Below are 15296 nucleotides of genomic sequence, written 5' to 3'. Positions count from 1 at the left end.
CACAGCCTTGCCTCATGACATGACTTCTGTCTTCTTATATATGGCCCCAGTTCTCCCTTAATTACTTACAAATCAAATCAGAAGGTTTTTTTTTGAGTGACTACCACGTATGCACTATTTTTAGTGATAGTTATGCATAGAAAATGCTTCTGACTTCCCACTGACCTAGATATATTTCATTGTGGGATCTGAGCGATACATAAATGTCAGAACATTAAATTTTTGCTAATGTGCATGTCTATCCTATTTATTTTTCTGAACTGAGGTCACTTCAGTTTATTTCATCCACTGAAGAGGTAATGTGTTTGAACTTTATAAAAATGTAAGGCTCACGCTTTTATATTCCCATGGAGGACAGCCTTCCCAATAAATCACACCCTCATGTTTTCATCAAAGCACAGAAGTCCATGCATATAGTTTTATCATTCAAAATAGAATCAAGGAAATGCCCCCGTTAATGACTTTGCTGAGAGGTAACTGCTGTTTACAGGGATCTTGGGCCTGTAATATGGACCAGACACCACCCCAGGGGTTTTTTGATCTCATAAAATGGTGGAGACACCTCCGAGCGGAACACCTGGCTGCATTCGTGGCCTCACTGTGGCTAATGGAATTATTTTTTTCTGAATAAGTGATTTTCCTTGGGCCAAGCTTAAACTTTGCCCCTGCAGGTTGGTTAGCCGACTTCACTCCAATGCCTTGTCTCTAGACCCTACAGTTCATCACGGTGCCAAGACGACACTTTGCTTTTCCTGGATCCATGTTTGGAGTTCCTTCTTTCCCCCATCCGTTTGAGTCTAGCCCGTCTTGCAAAACCTCCTTCTAATCTCCTTCCTCTGAGATCCCTTCTGTGTATTATGATTTTTTCCGCCTGCTAAACAATAACACTTCTGTAGCTTATGGCATTTATTTAGCAAAAGTCATGCATTATCTTGTGACATCATTTTACTTTTTAATAAAACATTACTTATAAATTCATACTGTCATTTAACTTTACCAAAGTTTATGTCCCATGTCTTTCCTTGAATAATAAAATCTTTATTTTTACTGCCAGAGTATCTTACACTTGGTTGTTTACCCCACACACAGAATGTTGATTATCTATTGCTATATATTCAATAGATGAGCAACAAGCTGTTGATGGGTGAGCTGTTGTATCATCTGCCTATCCTAGCTCTAATTAGTATACTTTCCTGAGAACTATTTACAAAAGACAGATTGGTCCAGGCCATCATTAACACTTCCTTGAAATATTTGCATGCATTTAGATGTATCTCAAAACATATTGCCCAAACGGTGCTCTGTGTCTATGTATGCACATGACAAAGGGAAGCTAAACTACAGTCATTCTTTTAATACAGATCGTGCTGATACACAATCTCTTTAAATTTAGTTTTCACTTTCATCAAAATTATGTGCTTACATAATTTTAGCAGTTGTGTTAGTCTGTTTGGGTTACATGACAAAATACCATAGCTGGGGTGGCTTAAACAATAGACATTTATTTCTTGTAGTTCAGTAGGGTAGGAGGTCCAAGATCACGGTGCCAGCAGAGTTGAAGAGTTCCTGATGACGGTCCCTTTCTGGCTTACCTTTTTGCTGTGTCCTAGAAAGGGGTGTGTGTGTGTGTGTGTGTGTGTGTGTGTGTGTGAGTGTGTGTGTGTGTGTGTGTGTGTGTGTGAGAGAGAGAGAGAGAGAGAGAGAGAGAGAGAGAGAGAGAGAGGGAGAGAGAGAGAGAGAGAGAGAGAGTCTCAAATTCATCCCAAACTCTCTCCTCGGGTGTTTAAATATCCTCTCAGTACTTTCACTCACACCAGGCATTCCAGCGAAGTCATCCATTTGGTCTTCTCTCCTGTGTCCTTCTAAGCTATTCCTATCTCTACTATTTTCTTTCTAGGCTGAGTGCACATCTTTCATTTCTTGGACTGCCCTTCACCTTCATCACTGAGATTCCTTTGGCTCTTTCATGGGATGATACTCATATTACCCAGATTCCTTGTCTTCCCATCTTTAGGTTTACCTTGTAATTTTGGATGAATACCTTCTCTAGCAGCTTTTTGAGTATAGCAGAGGTCAATGTTTTCAGACCTATCATGTCCGAATTGTCTGTATTCCACCCTAACATTTAATAGATAACTTTGTTGGGTATAGAATTCTAGACTGGAAATGGTGTTTCTACAGAATTCTGAAGTCATTTTTCCGTTACCTTTTTGCTCTTAGTGAGGTTATTGAGAAATCTATCATCATCCTGATTTTCAGAGCAACCTTTTTTCTTTTCTTTGGAAACTTTTAAGATTGTTTCTTTGTCCCTATTGTTCTGAAGATCTGTGATGATAAACTCTAGTATGGATTTGTTTTTATTTATCTGCTGGATATTTAATGTACCCCTTCAGACTAGAAACTCATATCCTTCAGAATTGGGAAATTTCTGGAATTATTTCTTGTGTTTACCTCTCTTTTATTTCCATGTTCTTTTTTTTCTGAAACTTTACTTATTCAGATGATGGAATCTCAGACTAATTTTTAAAGTTTCTTTTCTACTACGTCCTCTATCTCTTTGACTTCTTATTCTATGTGATTTTCCTAACTTGTCTTCTTACCCTTCTACTGAAATTTTCAGTCTGGCACTCACAGTTTGACTTTATAAGAAATGTCTCTTGTTCTATAATTGTTCTCTTTTTGATAGAATATTATTTTATTTAATAAATACAGTAACTTCTCCTACTCCTCTGTGGATGTTAATGATAGTTTCCTTCAAATGTTTTATCTCCTCACACAGTTTTCTACCAGTTGCTTCCCCTCTCCTCCTAATATTTTGGCCTCTATTTTTCAAGTTTGAGAATTTCCTTGGAGGTCTGGTGATCATTGGCTAATGCTCACATTTTAAAATGAGACACTTTAAAGCTAACTGGGAGCTCTGTGTGTATGGGTGTCACTTGCTAACTGTAGACCTGACAAAGGTGATTCGTAAGCTGTAAGGTGGGTTGGTTGGTTTGATTCTTCAGGGGAATTCTGCTGTCAGCACATCTGTGTCTTCTGTTTGTAGTGGATTGATTTTGGGGATATTCAAGAAACAGCAAAAAAGCCAATATAGTCATCAAGGTTCTTCAGAGAAATAGAACCAATAGGACCAATATATATATAAATAATGGTCTGTAAGCAGGAGGCCCAGGGAAGCCTATGGAGTAATTCAGTCTTTGCTGGAGGGCTGAGACCCAGGATGAGCCAATGGTGTGAATCCCAGTTGAAGATCAGGAGAAGACCAATGTCCTAGCTCAGTCAGTCAGGCAAAGAAGGGCAAATTCTCCCTTCCTTTACACTTTTATTCTATTCAGTCTCTCAGTCAATTGGATGAGGCCCCCTCACATAGAGGAGGACAATCTGCTTTACTCGGTCCATTGAGTAAAGGTAAAGTCTGAGAGAAAGAAGAATTAGGAAATACTCCAGGGCTTTGGTCTGAACACCATAGTGAATGCTGGTGTCTTTTGAATTGGAGAAGTCTAAAAGTGGGGCAGGTTTAAGGACAAAAATTAAGAGTTCCATTTTGGATATGTTGGGTTTGAGATTTAGAATGACGGAAATGTTGGGTGTGAGTATAAAATTTGGAAGTTCATCAGCATCTAGTCCACCTTTGAAGCCATGGGACTAGATAACACAGAAAAAAACCTAGGAAGCTGGGTTTGAGCTGGGGAAAAAAAGCACGTGGGGTGTCCCAGAAGGCAAAGCAAAAAGTGTTTCATGAAGAAAAGGATCAACAGTGTCAGCTGCTGCGTATATGTTGAGTAAGATGAGAATTAAAATGCATTGTTGGATTTGGCCAGACAGAGGTACTTACTGGTGACTTCAACAAACCACTGGTGGGCCAAGGGTGAAAGTATTATCAGAATGGGTTGAGAAGAGTGCCCCTGTCCTTTGACTCCAAGTCCAGCCTCCTTGGTTTGCTGCACTGTGTTGAAAGTTGTCATGTGCAGAATGGAGTTGTTGGGAGAGTTATGGAACCAAAATATTTGTACATGATTCTTGGAGTCACAGCCTGGAGGAGCAACCCTGTAAAAACTTGAATATAACCACCTGAGTATAACTGGTTCACTGCCTTTTCTTCTGTGCAGGTGTGGAATAAAATATATGCAAAAATATCTGTATATCTTCATCCAGGCTCTAGTCTAAGCCTCTATAAATGATGGGGGCATGTTAGAAATTTGCTAGACCCTTCACCATGGGGACTTTAGACAGGGCCAGGAAGTAGGACTGGGAGTGATAGAAGAATCTTGTTTACTGTCCAGCATCAAATACAGGAAAGAAAACCTGCTTTCAAGAGCAGTACATTGAATTAAATGAGGCAATTTTCCTCCTGAGTAATACTCTAAGGGGCATTGCAAAGTAATAAACCTGACAGCAAAAACCATGAAATAAAGTGAGAAAGAGGTGGGAAGTGGAAAAGGAAAGGAAATGTGTACCTATTACTGTGTGTGTTTTTGTTTGGCCTGTGGGACATGCCTGCTGACAAATGTTTCTGGTTGTGGGTGAGATTTGCCATGGAAATGCGAGAGGACCAGATGCTCTGTGCTTCAGCCTTAGGTACTGATGCATCCAAAGCAAGCAGGTTGGTAAAGCCAGGAAAGCAAGGCTGAGGGTGTTTTCTACAAACCTGAGGCACTCCCAATATTTTCCAAAGACTCTTGTAGCTCTTGTCTCATCATTTTGTGCTCCCAGTCAAGGGCAGCATTCCAAGTATTTGATAACTAGTAAAGAATAGGCTGTGACTATTTGGAATAGACACAGGCCAATCAGAATAGAGGTGGCCTGCACCCAACCTTTTAGCTCAATACTAGGCTTGCTCTCGATGCCTAGTGAAAAAGATAAATGCTGGGTTTAATCTTGGCTGTGTCTTAGACTCCTTTATAGTTCTGTGTCTTTGAGCACATTAAAGCTTTGCTGAGAATCATTTTCCTCATATGTAAAAAAAAAGAGAGAGAATAATATTTGCTTGTGGGGTTATTTGAAAAATGAAGTGAAATGTGTTTGGGTTGTCTATTATTATATAACCAATCATCCAGAAACTCAGTGGCATAAAGCAACACTGATTTATTACTTCCCGTGATCTGGTGGGTCAAGAATCCAGTCAGGGCTTGGCTGAGCAGTTCTTCTCCATGTGGTGTGTGCTGGGAGTCAATCACTCAGCTGCATTCAGCTGATGCTCCTTCTCCAAATGGCCTCTTTCTCCCCATGAGGTGTCTCATCAGTCAAGAATCTGAGCTTCTTTATAGCATGGTGGTTGGTTACTCAGGGCCAGAGAGGAAGCTGCCTGGTATCTTTAAATGTAACCCCAGAATGGGCATAACATCACTTCTGCCAGTCTATAGGACAAGGCAAATCATGAGGTCAGGGAAGATTCAAGGGGAGCCAAGAGACTACTCTTGGTGGGTTGAATGTCATGTATGTATAGGGAGGCAGGAAATTACTGGTGACCATTGTTGGAGGGTCTTAACCTCAAAATAAAGTATGTGAAAGGACCTAGTGCAGCATTTAGAACACCCTGCTCAAAATCCTTCATGGCTCCCAGTGTTTTCGGGCTATTCCTTGACATGCTATTCAAGGCCTTCAATGACCTCCTCATCTCTCCAGCCTCATCTCTCAATGCTCACAGTTTCCAGGTCAGTTGTACAAGCCTTTTGTCACACTACATGCCACGTTTTTTTGTCTTTGTATGAGCTACTCTCTAAATAAAACCATTTTTCTTCACATACTGCTGGTGAACTCCTGCTTGTGCTTCAAAACTCTGCTTGGTAGTGCCTCCTCTGGAATGCCTTCCCAACTTGCTCTATCTGTCTCGCTTCTGCAGCCCCGCTGTCCGTTGACCTTTCACTTACAAGGACAAATGCAGACAAATGCTTCATCTCTCCATATGGTAAACATCTGTCTGCTTCTCCCACCAGGCTCATTATGGCTAGACAAAGTCATTGCTGTATCAGTGCCTGGCACATAGAGTTTTCCACATCTGGTAGTTGAGTGAATGGCAGAATAGACACGCAGCAGTCCTTAGCTTGTGTGGCCTGACGACTTGGCGTAGAAATCTACTAATTTCTTTCACGTGAATGGATAGCTGAGACGCAGTGATAGAAAAAATGGCTGGAGTTAAGGAGTCAAGGAAGTGAAAGGCCAGCGTGTTGAATGTATCATTTATGAGATTTTACACTCACCAGGAATGATAAGGGGCACTGTGAACATGGGGTCAGTCAGGCAGGCTCTCAAGTCATCAGTGAATCATGGGGGAGGGCTGGCGGTCCTGAGAAAAGAGCCACGGGAGAGTAAGTGATGGGAAAGCCAGGCAATTAAATTTCCAAGGTGATGAGGTGTTTTTTGCTTATTTATATTTTATTTTATTATTTCTTTTGGTGGAGCAAGAAGGAGAAATTTCTTGGAAGAAACTATGGGAACTGAAATGGATATCCATCCTGCCCTGTACGTGTTAAAGATTATGGGAAAAAATAAATTGCTCTCTGCTTGAGAGGGCGTGGAAGAATTAGTGTCCTCAGGGACTGGCTAAATGTTAGTGAGTTAAAGAAGGTGGCAGGGATGTTCAGAGAAGAGGTGGAGGGTGAAAGGGGGTTTGCTGGTGGAAGTCTGAGTGCCAGAGGGCTCTGTGGGAAGGCGTCAAGAGGAGTCGCAGGCTGGGAGATGGTTTTGACCACAAGGTATACAGGCTGTATGAAAAGAAGTGCTGTGTGCTGATGGGACTTCCAATGGTGCCTGAGACAACAGATGTGAAGCGTGATGAACTTGACCCTGGATGGCTTTTAGAAGAGGATGGGTAATCAGGCAGGGACATTGGCCAGTATTTAGCTTGGGCTATCAGGCAACTGAGCAGTCCTGTGGCTCATAGGGCCAGGATGGGGAGCAGACAGGGGACAGGATTAGGGAGGTCAGGAATTGTGGGTGGGACTCACACAGGGCCAGTATCTCCCTTGGGTGGAGGTGTCAGGGCACCAGCTGAGAGCTGTGGTGAGGTGAAGACCGCATCCAATGAGTTTTTCCTTTAGTGGGAAGGGGCATGCTCACTTGAGTGGGTAGATTGAAGGTCTGGGTGTCTCTCTCATGGTTGGAGTATGACATGGAGGAGTTCAGAAGGGGAACAATGGTATGCCTAAAATCACATAGTTTGGACTCAGGTTTTCTGATTTGACTTCATTTCACTTTCTACTACCCTCACATGGGGGTGAGATGGGCCCAAATGTAGGGAAGAAGGGTGTCTGGAGAAGAATGGAGACACAGGCAGTTGGAAGGTTTTCTAGAAACTCCAGGTGAGTTTTTAAGCATCTCATAGCAGAAGCAAGTCTTGCCCAGGCATCTGAGATGTGCCCTGTGAAACCAAAAGCCTAAGAATTTAAGCTTCTCAGTAGGATGGTGACTGGTTTCTCAGAGCCAGAGAGGAAGCTGCCTGGTCCAGCCTCATCATGGCACCTGGAGGTGAGCGGGAACAGCTGAGAGAGGTGCCTTCACAGAGGAGAGAAGGTGGCCCCTCTGGTTCTCTGGGGCCTGTGCATGCGGTAAGGGGAGTAAAAGACTTACTAGTTGCCAGGTAGCCCTTGGAAGGTATAATGGATTGAACTGTGGCCCCCAAAAGACGTGTCCAAGTCCTACTCCTGTTCCTGTGGATGGGACCTTATTTGGAAATAGGGTCTTTGCAGATATAATCAAGTTAAGGATCTGGAGAGTAGATCATACTGGATTCAAGGTAGGCCTTATATCCAATGATTGGTGTCTCTATAAGGGAGAACAGAATGAGATTTGAGACACAGAGGTGGAGAGAGGAAGGTCACATGAAGATGAGGCAGAGATTGGAGGGACACTGTCACAGGCCCAGGAAGGCCAGAGCTACCTGAGGCTGGCAGATGCAAGGAGGGATTCTCCCTCCATCCCAGAGCTTTGTGATGAGCATGGTCCTGCTGACACCTTGATTTTGGACTTCTGGTCTCCAGAAGCATGTGAGAATACATATCTGTTGTTTTGGGTCAGCCAGTTTGTGGTGATTTGCTATGGCAACCATAGGAATCTAATGCAGTAGGGAAGAGGTGGAACCTGAAGTTACCGCTGATCCAGCAGAGGTTTGGGTTCAGGACCAATGATCTGAAGACTTCTCACCAGGAGGCTCGTGGCCATGAGCACAGACTTCTGGAGGTGGTGGCCACTTAATGTCTCAAAGGAGGGGAAACGGTGCCCTGTGCTGAGGAGACATCCATGCTGGGCTCTGGGGCCCAGCCCAGCCCAGCCCAGCCCAGCGGCCTCTGAGGGAAGACTCGCCAGGCCCCTCCCCAGTCACCGTGAGATGACAGCTGTCCTTGGCACTGGGCAGGGGAGAAAGTCTCAAAGACTAAGCCTTCCCCTCCCAGTGACTCTTCGGGGAGAGATGCTGTTTCACACTGGAAGAGATAGAGGAGCCTTCAATGGGTGAGTTCTCGTTTTCCTATGGGATGGGGCACATGACTAAGTTTAGACAATGTATTGAAAATAAAATGGTGAGCATTTGGGGCACAATTTAAATTACATATATAATTTATATATCATGATGTATCTATGGTGACATCTATTGCGATTGCTATCTCTCTATCCATCCATCCTTCCATCCATCTATCTCACAATCTCAGACTCCTTAATGTGGTCATGAGAAACAAAAGGAATTTTGTTTCTGAGCCATGCTGCCGTCTCCCAGCATGTGAAGAAAGCAGCTTCAGTTGCCAAAAGGTTGAATGTGGGCTTCGTTGCTAGGCTGTGGGATTATTTTCCTGAGCTTGCCAAGGAAAGGGGTGAAAGGGAAGAAGTGAATTACCAGAGTCATGTGGCATTTCTGTGCTGGGACTTGGGCGAATTATGTAACTGTCCTTTGCATTCAAATATGTTCTACTTCTACCAGATATTTTGCTGAGGGGACAAGTGAGATTCCCAAGCTCAGTTTGCTGGAGCCTGCAAAATGCTAACCAGGTTTGCAGCCAGCGAAGTGATAGAAGGGCTGCCCCTCTGGAGAAGAGAGGAGGCCGAGGAACCCCAAACTGGGAGCCAGAGGGGTCTGGCTGACTTGGTGAGCCACGTCAAACACACTTTTCTCCTAGTTCATTGCCTGGAGGCATTTTTGGTTATCATAATTTGAGGGTGGGTGGGGGCCCTACTGAGCAACTAGGGTAGAAACTAGTGTAGAGACTAAGGATGCTGCTAAACATTTTGTGCTCAAGGCTCCCCTGCCTCCTGCCACAACAAAGAATATTCTGGCCCCAAATGTCAATAGTGCCAAAATTGAGAGACCCATGCTATGCCATGCTTCCTTGGATCAGATCCCAAATAAATTTCTTGTACCAGACCCTTGTCTTAGCATCTTTGTTTGGAAGATTCCAAACTAAGACAATGAGGGAGTATCAAAGCGCTAAGAGACAAAATAATTTGCTTGGAATTGCACAGCTTGTGGGTGGGAGAACCTGAATGTCCTGTGTCTGAGCCCACATTCTTCTCTATATACCATGCTGGTGGGTGGGCCAGTCTTCAGATCTCATAACACGTGTAGGACCTGGTGATGAGGAGTCTTAGCATATTCCCAGGCATCGACAACTTCTAGCTCATTGACAAATTTGTTGGCTGTTTAATAATCAAATAGCCTTTCTCAAGTGCATGACAGAACGCAGACAATGATCCGAGGGACTATTTCTCATTTCTCCCAGAGTTGGTACATAGCTAGTACCATATAGATGAATAGAGAGAAGATAATTCATTATGTACAATGGATGCCTTAGAGCATTATGGTTTAATTCTCTGGCAGAAACATGATTGAGACTGAGCTTCCATTTTATTAATGTATTCACTCATTCAATCATGTTTCTTTCACCTATTCATTACCTCATTTAACAATAGTTATGTTCAGGGATAGACACTCCCATATTGTAGGCATAATATGTTAAAAGAGAAAGAGTCTGGAGCTATCGTTGTCAGATGATTCTACAAATGATGGAAATATATTGGAAATCCAAAGACGCTGAGCAATTTGCCTGAGGGTTTGAGAGTGAGTTCAAGACAGAATTAAGGTTAGAACCAGGTTCCGGAAGGGGACGAGTGTGCCTAGGGCAGACAGTAGTACATCCTTCTGCTGCAAGGACAGGAATATGTGACTCATATTAATTATGATTTTATTAAACGCATCTCATGTTAATGATCTCTGCCCACAGCCCAAAGGTACCGGGGTGTAGCCTTTCCTCTGTCTATAATTCCCTAGAAAGCTGTGTTCTAGCAGGAGCTATTGGCATAACGGTCTTATTGTCCTGACTTTGATTTAAGTTGAGCCAAGGGAGCTGTTTAGATCCCTAGACGTGCCTCTTCCAGCTGTCACTCAAAGTTCAGGAATGTGAATGTTCCCAAATGCCTGGGAAATGAAAGCTCTAGCTTGCCATTCAAGGGAACATTCTGTGAAACTACCTGCTTTCCCTGAGCATTAAAACAAGCCAAGTTTGATTTTTGCCAACCTTGACTGTGAGCAGAGAAGCCATTGTCAAAGTCCAGAAGTTGGGATTCTCCTCTGGCTTGGAGCCTTGCTCAGGGGCCGTGGAGCTTGCCTGCTTTGCCCCAGTCCCGTGCACCTCATTGTCTCATTCTTCTGGGACTCATTATACATCTCTTGTTGCCAGTATAGCCCTGGAGAGGGAGAAACCTGATTTTGTTTCTCCTGAAACAGAGACCAAATTCATTTTGCTTAATTCAGATTTGAATGCTGCCAATTTCCGATCTTGTTATTTCGTATTATACTGTTAGTACCACAAAGACGCTCCCCCTGGCATTGGGCTGCTGGCCTTGGGCTGCTGGTCTCATGCCAGAGATTCACATGGGTCACAAGAAAATGGTTCCCAGGACCCAGTACAGGAAGTTAGAGGGGAGGTATTTCCATGGCAACCACACATGTTGCATCCATCACTGACTCTAAATTCGCTACCAGTGGATTTAAACCTAGATTAATTACACTGTGACTCTCTATCACTATGTTTAATTTTTAAAAGTTCCTATCCTTATATTAGGCAGGTCCTCAAGGTAGCAGGTGAAGTAGTATTTGCTACCAGCAAGGGGGTTTATTGGTTCAGGCATATGGGAGGGTCATAACTGGCCTGGGTGATACCTGGAATCAGGGACTCGAAAGCTCTCAGTGTTTGGTGTGGTCAGTATATATTCATTAGGGGGCAAGGTTTCCTCAGTCCTGGTGCGTCCTGACCTACAGAGGCGGTGCCCCTAGGTTAACACTTTGCCCTTTCCCTGTCGCTTCCCTTTGCAGAGGAGGGCAATTTATCTTGGGTCATAAATTGTTCTCAGCTCAACCTTCCTATTTGTTAGCATCTCAGTGAAGATCATTTCTTCTCTGCTCTTCCGGTGGTTTTCTCATACTTCCAGAGGTGGGAGGGAAAGTCTGTCCAACTCTGTGGTTTCCTACTACTAATTTCCTACTTCCTACACGTTCCCATAGTATCCATGTTCTTCAGTAGGACCTGTTGTTAGTAATGAAGAGGATATTTTGGCCTCTGTTCATCTGATTTTGTCTGTTTCTCAAATGATATTGAACCTGGGTGGAGAAAGAAGTGTTATTTTATTAGCCTCTTTTCAATCCCTTCTTTAGTCATTCATTCAGCAACTGCTTATTGCCTGATTCTTATGTACCAGGTGCAGGATCCACAGAAGCAGAGAGAAAGGAGGTGGTTCCTGCCCTTGATGGACTCAAAGTCTAGTGAGAATTGCCGACTGATGTGTCTCCAGGGCCTTGTACACTTGATATATATTTACAGAATAAAAGAAAGAATGAAAGAACAAAGGCCCTCAGGCAATTCTGAAGTACTTACTTATCTCCTCCCCTCAATTCCCAATCTTCAGATTCACTATTCAAGAGAAATGGACGAACTAATTAGCCTTCAGAAAGACTTCCATAAATATTCTCTTTCAACAAAGTTCTAGAAAAAATAATTGGCAGGGAAATGGTTAAGTGCAAAACCATAAACTTGACTAGCCCCCTGAGCTCAGGGAAAGACTAACATTCACAGATTGACACAGATGCAATGATATGTCATCAAGATTTCCCAGGCACTCTTTTCCCTTCCCTGGGAGTGTTGGCTGCTGCTGACTCTCGGCTGAGTCTCTGTCCAGGAATTGCCCTCCATGGAAGAAAGCAGCCTCACTCAAGATCATGTCCCCTCCCCAAGGGCAGCCCATGATTCGGCAACACTAGGTACAAAAGCCTGCCCCAAGTTTTTGAGTCAGCAACTCTGAATGGCCAGCTCAAGTCCAGAGCCCCGCGTAAGATTGGGCTAAAAGCTCTTATGTGACTATATCACTGTTCAGCTTTCTTGCTCGGCCCAGTCCTGCTTCCTTCATTCCTTCAGGTTATTGATCCTGAGAGCATCCTTCAGTAAACTTCCTTTGTGCGAATTTCCTCCTCAAAGTCTGTTTCCAGGAACTTGATCAAGACAGAAGTGCAAACTACTGTGGGATCACGGGGAGGAGCTATCTGGTCAGTCTGGGCTTTTGGAGAAGCAGAGACAGCACTGCATCATTGCGTCCATCACACGCTCACCATGTTATAATGCAGCATTTTCATTCTTGTTTTTATTCAGTAAATATTTATCAGTGGGCAAGACCCTGCAGATTCATCAGTGGATTAGATGGGTAGATAGGAATGGTAGGGGGCTTGCTAGAGAAAGGAGGGAAGGGTGTGGCTTAGGAGGAGAGGTGGCTGATGGGAGTGTGGAGCTGCGGAGACAGAGGAAGCTCATACCCACTGCTGGGATGAGATGCTTCCCACTTGCTGGCACTCTCCAGTTATACTGATGACCTTCCTCGGGAAGCCATCTGGCTGCAAAGTTGGGGAGAGAGATGCCTTGACCTTGGGTTGCAGCAGTGGTGGGGTTTGCCCACAGCAGTGGGAAGGATGAGTGTGGGGTTAGGGATCTAAAGGCACTGGAGAGGGCAGTGTGGCTTGTGAGTGGGGGGTTCCTGGGTGGAGGAGACCCAAAAGTGTCAGAATGTCTTGACTGATTCTCTGGAGGGTTGACTGTATCTGACCAACTTGGGAAGGGTTTCCTGTAGTCCCTGGGGTTCCTTGATGTCATGCCTGGGCCTGCACAGGTAGCCAGAAGTGGAGCAAGGACTGGAGTACCTGCTGTGGCCAAGTGGGATTAGCCAGGATGAGCATCTGCTCCTTTTCTGGCAGATGCCAGGGCGCAGGGACAAAGCCAGCGAGGAGCGCGCTGCACAGAGGGCAAGGGCGATGGGGAGGAGCAGGAGCTGACGTGGCCAGAGGAGGGAGCCAAGCGGAGGCAAAGGCCTCTGGCTCCTTTTTCTTGGTTTACTTCAATTACTGATATAAAAATCAGCCCCTCCACCCCTAAGCTGCCATAAAGAAAAGCAAGCAGCTTTAGCTTTCTAGAGGGCTAGAGGTTTTGATTATGCTCACTTCTCTACCTAATACAAGACTTATGAAATAGAATCCAGTCCAAATAACACTGCATATCTAATACATGCCAGGGGTTGTGCTAAGCAGCCTGGTTTCCTTTGCTAATGATTATAATCAAGGAAGCAGTGCCTTAAATATTTACCTTTAATGAGAGAAGGATAAACAGAAACACCACTTGCCATTCGGTTGATTGTTCTTACTGTGGACATTGGCGAGGTTGGTTCTTTAGCAGTGAATACCTATTCATTTTATGAATTTATGAAACAAAATGTTATTGAATGTCTTTGTGGTGACAGGCACTATGTCACATGCTGGAAAGACACGTGCCCAGTATAATGGAAAGCAAGGAAATGAGAAACTCAACACCTAAGGACACAACAATTTATTTTTGGAGATTAGTTCATTTAGATTTGAACATCTTCAGATTCTAACTTTTAGGGGGATTTGTTGTTTGAGTGTGTATCTTATTCTAAGAATTGATAGTAGAACATGACTAGGTTGTAATCATTCTTTTATGTGAGTCTCTTCATGCAGTTCATTATTGGAGCATCGCAATGTTGTCATTTAACCCCATTGCTGAGCCCTGGATATGCTCTTTGGGACAGTTCACTGCACATACTGTGACTTGGGAAATAGAAGAGGGAACGAATTTTAAGCCTTGGTTCTGTAATCATCCTGGCATTTTCTGGAGTTTGGTTCTGTTCTGATACATTTCACAGCCTCTGGAAACAATGTCTGGGTCCCCTATCAAGGTCCAATGAATGACATTTGGTACTAGAGGTGCAGCCTCCTATTCTGGTGATCGTTTTCATGAGAGAACCAACTGTGGTGGACCACGGACTTCACAGTGAAGCCATCTGAGTTGCGAGCGAAAAGCCAAAGAAGGGCAGCAAAGAACATTTCTTCTCACTTCTGAAGCTTCCTTCAGTTAGAGAAAGTCAGCTTGATTTCTGGCCTCTCTCTGCTCCGAGGGAGGTAGAGTGACTTATCTGGCTGGGAGCTTCAGGGAGAACAAACTGGGTGAACTTGGATCAACCTCATGCTCTTCCTCTTGGGAGTGAGCTGCCCTCAGGGAGCAGGTGTTCGGCTTGGTTCTTCTGCCTTGTCAGGATGGAGAAGCCCACTTAGTTCGCTTTGCCCACCTATGTTTGTTCTCACCTGTTTCAGAGACTTCTGGAAGCAAAACTGCTCTCCAGTGGTCTCAGGAGGCCCCAAAGGAGCAGAGTCTGGCCAGCATGTCCAGCTGGCTCCACAGGAAGCCCAATCCTGCCGTCCTTTCAGGAATGGTGAGAATATTCTGAACTCCCACCTGGAACTCCTATTTTCCAATTTGAAATTCAAATGTGGAAAAAGAGAGTATTTTTACTGCTCTGTCAAAATCCCAACAATGGGATATGAAAGTAAAAGAAATCTGTTTGGATATGGAACAAAAATACAGGCTTGACATCTATGTGCTAATTTTGAGTACAGACGACTGCTAGGAAAGTGGAAGCAAACAAAATGAAGTTGGCACCCTTCCCCGGGCATTCGGCCTCATCTCCGGCCCCGGTGCTGTCCCGGAGCGCCCCTTCCCTGGAGCCAGGGCTGCCCCTTTGACTGACACCTTTGGAAAGACCCTGAAGCAAAATAAAAATCCCAGAGTCTATCTTTAGAATAATAACAGAAGCTAACATTATTGAACTTTTCTTCCGTGTCAGGCCTAAGTGCTAAGGTTATTTTATTTTTAACTGAAAATATTATGGGCTGGGTGCTTTGAACACCCTTTTTTTTTTTTTCTTTCCTCAGATGGAGAATGTAAGGTGCACAGGTTGGGTTGTCTTACTTTTTCTTT

Source organism: Pteronotus mesoamericanus, unplaced genomic scaffold, assembly GCF_021234165.1.
Source record: "Pteronotus mesoamericanus isolate MK-2021 breed Mesoamerican mustached bat unplaced genomic scaffold, CSHL_Meso_final scaffold_174, whole genome shotgun sequence".
Classification (NCBI taxonomy): domain Eukaryota; kingdom Metazoa; phylum Chordata; class Mammalia; order Chiroptera; family Mormoopidae; genus Pteronotus; species Pteronotus mesoamericanus.
This window is presented reverse-complemented; position numbering follows the sequence as displayed.